The sequence below is a fragment of the Syngnathus floridae genome, chromosome 13, assembly GCF_059516105.1.
Source record: "Syngnathus floridae isolate MCC-2025c chromosome 13, RoL_Sflo_1.0, whole genome shotgun sequence".
NCBI lineage: Eukaryota > Metazoa > Chordata > Actinopteri > Syngnathiformes > Syngnathidae > Syngnathus > Syngnathus floridae.
Genome location: NC_142425.1, coordinates 9,698,133 through 9,706,333, shown reverse-complemented (window position 1 = coordinate 9,706,333; position 8,201 = coordinate 9,698,133).

The following is an 8,201-nucleotide window of genomic DNA, read 5'->3' as shown; positions in this document are numbered from 1 at the left end:
AATAGCAGTAAAGAGAACTTAACTGAACTGTTTTATGCCATGTTGTCATTTTTGTAACATATATAGTTGTGACTGGGCTAAGACTTTTTATGATACGAGCTGTCATTTGCTCAATTTTTTTATTATCTTGGTAGATGTGGTAGCAAACCTACTATAATAACCAACATTAAAATACAGTTGCTTAGTAGGCCCAAGTGTTCATTTATGATATGACCTAAACACACCTGTAAAGCTGACCTAAATATTGTTAAATCTACTGAAAAATTATCCAACTACACTAAGTAAAACTACTCAAATAATTCATCATCCATTTTCTTCTGCATAGTTACCAAAGTACTCTTAATATATTGTAATATTCCCTAAAAGAAAATTAAATACCTCAGTCTACATAGTAGTTGCTAAAAGTGACCTAAATACAAATTTACACGGTCAGTCAAGGCACCACTTCCCGCGACATTAATGACACCACATTAGTGTACTCAAAGCTGGGGTCAAAAAACGGCACCTTTGGTGGCAAGCAATCACACCCTGAAAGGTACAATAAAGTACTTGTTTGGCTGTTTTGTTTTGTTTTACGTTCGCCAAGCACAAAAACGGCAGGAGGTTTTGTTTTGACAGCTGTTTGTTTGTTTGCAGGATTACGTTGAAATCACACACTATTATCCACCCCTCTAAAAAAAAAAAAACCCAATTCTTATGACATTTTATCATAACATTACCAGTTTGCTTTGGTAGGATTGTAGCGCTTTTGTGTAATATTTCAGTTTTATTATACTCTGTGATTTTATTTTTTTATTTATGTTTGCGTCATAGTTCTTGCTTGTTGTATATTTTTTCTTTTTTTTAACTCAATCCATTTATTACCTTTTTTGGAATGAACATTTGTTCTCGTCACGTCACCACTATTCTCAAAGCATTGACTATTTTTAAAAAAATATGATTATTCTCAAATTTGGGGCTTTTTTTTGTAAGGTAAAGATTGAAAATGTAATTACTTGTTTTAAAAAAAATAATTCAGCCATCTGACAATCCTTGTGAGGCAGGAAGTGACGACTCTAGACACACACATCCAAAGTAGCTAGTTTATTGGCTGGCGTTTGAACCTGTTGTCCAGATGTGTGGTCGGCTCCAGCTCATTAATTATTATATGTTTGTGATCTACCTTTTAAAACACGTGTCTACGCTCACTCCAAACATACTAAAGCGGCCCACCGCCATGCATGAAGGGGGCTTCTTTTTGAGTGTTCCTACATTCAAGTGCGTCACGTCACTTGCTATGCAGGCAGAGCGGCATCATTAAGCCAAATGAGCCTCTCACTGCCCCCACAGTGAACACTCGGAGGCAATAATGTAGAAACACACACATATGCACACACAGTAGCCTCATTTTCAGCAGCGTACACCTTTCCCGGGGGGATATAAAGAATCCCCTCTGTTTTTGCGTTCCCCCTCCAAACTAGCACTTTCTCTCGGGCTCTGTTTTGTTCACATCAGGTGCTTAAATGGCTCAATATGACAATAATTAGGCAGTGAGCAAGACATGTGTTCTTTCTTATGTTGATAAGGGACATTGAACTTTAACCCCTAAAAAAAAAATCTCCCCCTTCATTACACCACCTACTCCGTACGCCTCAAGCCAACCCTATCCTCGACTGGTCCAGCTCCCTCCAGGAAGGGCCATGTGTGTGTGTGTGGAGGGAGGAGGGGGGGAGTTGTTGGTGGGCCGAGTCCAGGCTTGCAGCCTAGCCTCCGGCCAATCTCTTCCTCCTCTTCCTCCTCCTCTTCATCCCCAGAGAACAAGAGCACCGAGGTGCCTTTAAACCACTGCGGCAAAAAATGGGGGGTGGGGGGGGAAGCCTGCAGTCATTAATATGCAAAAATGCAAATGAGAAGGTAATTAAGAGCCGGCGCTCTCTGGAGGCTCTTTGATTGCTAATGAATTCTAATCTGCAAAGAAGGGGGGAGGGGAAAAAGGAGGAAAATCACCAGAAGAAGACAAAATGGGGAAAACAACAATAACGATAGAAAAAGGGAAGATTTTTGTCCCAAACTATTTTTGATTAGATACGAATACAGGAGGGGTCAAAAATTCCAACACAATCGATCTTGTAGCTCTTCCATAAATCCTTCTGAACTAAGAATTTTGGAGCTGATCACCAATCAGCGAGTTTAAAGAATATCATGTTTGATCAATGATCTGAAGAAAAAAATAGAAAACTACTTCTCTTGAGTCATTGCTAATGAATGCAATGTCATTAATCAGTTTGGCATGTGGATAATAACACTTTATTTTCTCACACAAACTCGTCCCGCACACGGATGCCTCAAAAATACTGGTCCGCATATGTATCTGACTTTGTAGACACAAATTCAAAACTTAAATTGAGTGCTTTTGAACTCTTGCTAACCAAAACAGCAGCATCTATTCATTATATTCAAATAGATTACTGTAGTCGGCCAAAGTAATCATCAAAAAAACAAACTTGGGTTTCATTATTAATATAATCCATTGTGGAATTCTGCTCAATGTGATTAAATATAGCTAAATTAAACTTCTAAATCTATCCAAGTTAAATACAACTGAACTGCGTTTCACTTCAATATAAGCTGTTCAATACCGATAACATTCTTGAATAAAAAGGCCCCCAAAATTATTTAAAACTGACCTAAAAAAAACTTCATTGTGTAAGTAAAGGCAAAGTCTTTCCACCACTACACTGGGAGTCGTAATAACGCGACCCACTTCCACTCCAACACACTGCCTGTGTCATTCATACACACACACGCACGCACACACACACGCAACACTGCTGTTATTGTTGTTGTTGCGCTGCTCCCACGACACCAACAATCTCTGCTTGCTTGCCCTCCCCCACTAGGCCTCGCATCTATCCATCTATCCGACTCACACACACACACGCACACACACACTACCCAAGCGCCCTCTGCTCCCAGGCAGCCCTGACATGACATGCCCACTTCAATTGATTAAGAGTCAATTGTGCTTCTGATCTGATTGTTATCGTGCACACAAGAGCACAGCACTATTTTCAGACGCTTGCAGTTTGCTCCATTTTACCTCGGAAGCAACCTTGTATTGATTATTGTATTAATTTTGTGGGAGGACTTCTTTTTGGATCAATTGACCTTTTTTACAAAATCCCGAAAAGGATTTAAAAAAGTATAGAATTATTTAAAAAAAAAAAGACTTTTAGGGCTGTAGTGTGCCATCTGTATTTTTCAACCTATTCTGTTAAGTACGATTGTTTAATTTGTAAATTAGCTACACAACTAACTAGCTAAATAAATCAACATTTTATTCCTAAGCTTTTCATAATACCCATCGTAGAATCGTTCAAGGGTTTTAAGCGTTGCAAAAATGCGTCGAATAATCCCCCAAGTCTCAACCAATTGCAACCTTTTATTGATTATGTTAATAGTGTGAAGAACAATGGACTCTGAGGCCCCTTGACTGGTTTCTATAAGTCAATAATGGCATAATATAATGTCCCCAGTAAAATATTTGAGAACAAAGAGTTCTCTACAATTTTTTCTACAAAAAATGAAATTACTTTTAAATTTCACCTATTTTAGGAGGTTTTATTATTATTAATGAAGATTGAATTTGAATGACAATCAAAGATGGGAGTGGTGAAAGGCAAGACGGTTGCGGGTATCTCTTCAAATGAGCTCAGAGGAAAAAGGGAGCCATGCGAAAGCAATTGTCAGATGAGAGCAGACAGAAGCCACAGAGATTGTTGATGCACTTTTTCCCTAGCTAAATAGATTGTTGATTTGCTTTGTCTTTGCCAGTGTGCGCCGCGTCCTGTGTGGAAGTGCAGCGTTTGCGGCGGATTAATGTCAGGGACAATCTCTCAAACTCATTTTCTTTCTCACTGTGCGGCTCAGTGGGAATTGCAGCGTGGATAAGGCGGGGAGAGAACCGTGCATTTCCCCCCGCCCCGTTTGCCATGGCGGCCTGACTTTGTTTTGAATACTTGAATGGGACGAGATACGGCGTCCTCGCTTTTTCCACAAACAAGCGGGGTTGTTTTGCTTCCAGGGGATAACGGAACTCTGTGGGAGAGTCAATAGGACCGCCCCGTACCTTGATTAACGTTTTGAAAATATTTGTCACTGAAGAAGTTCTCGGCCATATATCTGAAAATAAATAATGACAAATAGGAAGGAGGGTGATCATTGAGCATGATGAACAAATATATCATAATTTATGTAACATTGACTTATTTGGAGGGATTACTTGGAAAAAAAGAATAATTAGAAGTGGAAAAGTGACATTTTCTGGTTACATTGCTTTAATGTGTTTTTTGTCTAATTAGTCAAATGTTTTTTTATATCGTAGGATTTCGTGCTTGATCAAACTGAAACAATCTGAATCATACTGAACTGAACTATAGAGAGGGACTATACATGATTAATAATTCAGTGTACATGTGCATTGGTATCGCCACCTACTGGCCTGGCATGCACATTACACCATTTCCAATCGATTTAGTAAGTCACAGTGGCCTGGTATCACTTTGACTTCACTTTAACCAAAAACACAAAAGGAAAAACATCACAGTTATTACTCATCTGTTGTTGTGGAAACACACCCTGAGTTGGGCTGTTTTGTTGCCATGAAGGGGGGGGGGGGTTGAGCTGGGGCGGGTAAGGCTTGGTTTATCATGAGCACAACAGATAGATCCCCCCCACCACCATCAGTCCCCTCCCCTTCAACACAGATAGACTTGGAGCGCGGGCATCGAGCCAACACTATCAATCCATCCGCTTCTCTACCTCCAGTCTCCAACTCCGACTGGGCGACAGCTTCCAGTGGAAGGGTCATAAATCACATCTCTCCACCCTGTAAATAAATACACGTGTAGTGGCACACTAATAAAAAAAAAAAAATTGCATCCACTGTGGAGTGACGCTTCAAACTCTTGGCCTAGTTTTTTTTTTTTCTTCTCCTCCTTCTTTCCGCTAGCCTGATCACAAACCTGCGTGCCTTTTGCCCTTCCCCCACTCGAGGCCTTTTTTTTTTTTTTAAGCCTCTACTATTACACGCTGCGAGGGGCTCGGAGTGGAACGAGGTGAGCCGCTTGCCTTCACTGTGCCTTTTTGTGGGCCGTTGCCTACGTGCCGTGTTTATCCTTGTGTGAGATGAGAGCCGGCGATGTGGCTTGGCCGCTTCAAACGTGTGGAACATGAAGGCAGGAAGCTAGCGCCAGACGCAGCCGGCAGAAAGCAGACAATAACAAGCTTTGTAGGAAAAGTTTATATGACAAAAGGCAGTGGTATTAACAACTGGCACCTTGTGGGGACTCGCAAAGTGTTTAGTTGGTAGGAATTTGTTTAAATAGTAAGATTTTGTGCAAAAGTACTCAACAATCAGTAAAAAAACAAATTTTTTTGCACAAAAAGTGCACCATAAGTAGTAAAAACAAAAGTATGTGTTACTTCTAGGGATGTTCAACTTGAGTACTGATTGATACAGAGTACTTATACCTCTAGTACTTTTGATATATAACATTTTACTTAACACAATGACATAAAAAATTAGAAAAAACACCTTTTCTCAAATGATTGTGCCAAACTCCCGTGGTATAGCGCCAACTAGTGCCGAGGAGGACTTACTCCAATGCCAATTCATTTTTTAGATTTTTTTATTGAGGTATACTTTATACAAAATAGGGCAAGATTAATTATTAGAAAATGTTTATATTTGGGGGTCACTTGAAAACAAATTGTTTACTTAGTAGAACTTGTTACATAATGTGCATTAATTAGTAGAAAATTGTCTTTTGGTTACTTTAAAAGGTCTTGCGTTTTATTGGATTTCATTTGAGCGGCGCACATAATTAAGAGAAAACAAACGCATAGCGTAGCGGATGAATCCATTTGCACGCCATCTTCTCACACCGCTGCTACTTCTGATGTGGCCCTAATTGAAAATATTTTACATCCATAAATATTTCATCAAATATGCACAAATATATGACTGGCCTGCCAAACGTATGCTAATTTGCCTAGCGCATCTGTTGTTAATTACACATATATAAAAGCACGACGCAGGATCACAGAGTTGCTCCCTATTGAGCTTTTAATCGGCCACTGCGCCGCCATTATGCTTGGGGATTAAATGACTTTTTCCTTTGCTTTGTCTCGTCTAACAACACTGCAAAGCTTTTTGACGTTGTCATGTGGCAGGTTAGCCTGTAGAAGATGAAACAACGGGGTTTTTGTTTTTTTTAATCTGCTTATAGAGGAGGTCACCAGGCGCTCGCTCGGGCCCACTTTAGTTGTGATACCTGACAAAAATGGTGACACTTGCAGTACGTATATTATTCATTATATATATTGTAAAATTATTCATCGTTTTTTTTTAAGAAGTAGAATTTCGGGGGGAAACGAGCTCCAATGGGAAGCAATGTTTTCTCAAAAGACTTTTGCAATTATTTTTCTTTTTGTCTCTTGTGGGCAGAACACAGCATCAGTGTTTCATCATTTTGAACATTCTAAATAGAAAAATTAAAAAAAGGCACGATGGCTTAGTCATCACTGCTTGCAGCTCCCATTATTACCATATCTGATCATGGCTGCATTCAAGAAACTCATTCATTCTCTTGAATTCATATGTCACTTTGCTTTTATAGTCTTCGCCCCATGTGTCTATTGAAGATGAGCAGCATCTTTGTTTTGCGTGTGTGTGCATGTGTGTGTGTCAAATTCTTCTTTTTTTTTTGCCCCCTCCCTTCCTCCTCCATGTTCCTCATCCTGGCTGCCCTTGTGTATGCTCTCCATGTCAGACCCAGCTGTTACTACAAACTACTTGGAGGGCTTACAAGCCTCATTGCTAATACTGACAACGGCCGCTATTCTTACTCGAAGAAACCAGGCAACGTCCGCTGGAAAAAGTGAGAATGGCAGCAATTCCCCTCCGGGAAAAAAAAAAAAAAAAAATCCATCTTTCCCCTGAGCAGATGTCGTGTTTTGATGGCTAATCTTGTTGATGAAGATCTTTCAGAAAGAGGTGTTAGATAAAGTACAGATGCCCTTTTTTTTGTGGTAGCCTGGATTATTTTCTGATGCATGTGAGCGCCTGTCTTCTTCTTTGTGTGCGTGTGGCGTGTTTGTGGAGGTATTTATGACCCATATGTGCACTTGTTCCTTGCAGTAACCCCATTACATTCCTAAGTCTGTCCACGGGGCTAATTAATGTGCTATGCCTTCACCCAGGGGACAGCCAATGGATTATTTACCTATATGTCCTATTGACAGCAAATCCCCCCCCCCCCCCCCCTCCTCCCCTCTCTCTCTCATCCTCTTCGCTGTGCAAACAGACAACAATGTGAGGCGGTTAAGCAAAATTTGCATATGTTGGGTCATATTCATCATTGTATTCTCACAACACACGTCTTAAATGTGAGTTACTCGATAAAAAAAAAAATGGATTAATAGGTAAACTGTAGAAGACTGGGGAGTTTTGAGGCAATACTTTAAAAAAATGAGAAATTGTTGGATGTTCAGTAAGTTTTGTTACTTACAAAACTTCTTAGAATCAATTATTCTACCGATTATTCGATTGATTAGTCGGCTAATCGCACCCTCGGCCCCCACTTTTTTGTAGAAATGTGACTATTTGGGGATGTTAATTGAATATTTTGAACATTCGAACATTTTATTTTGATAAAAATAATTTGGGGATTATACTTCAAAAAGCTGTTTATAAAGTAGAATTTTGTTATTATTAAAAAACTTAACTTTTTGGGGTTCATTAATTTTTTATTTTTTTAGGACTTTGTAGGATAAGTATGACTGCACGCACTAATAGAGGCGGTTAAGATTATTTTGCACCTTTGTCGGGTCATGTATACCCACTGTTGCATTCTCACACCAAACCTCGGAGGTGGTCTGAAAAATATGTACACTCTTTGTGACCACCATGCTGTTGTGTTTATAAACGGAAAACAAAAGAGGCGCTGTCTGAACTTCCCTCCTCTAGCTTTTTTTTTCTTTTTTTTTTTTTTTTTTGCCCTCAGGCTGCAAGCAACAGCTGTCTAACACCAATAACTTTCAATAAAAGTGGGTTATTGTGTCTTTTCATTCACAGTGAATAGCATTAGGGTGTCTCCACGTGTAGGTAAAGCTTTTAGGTCGTTGTCAAAGAAGGAGAGGCAGAATTTCAAAAAGGTCTT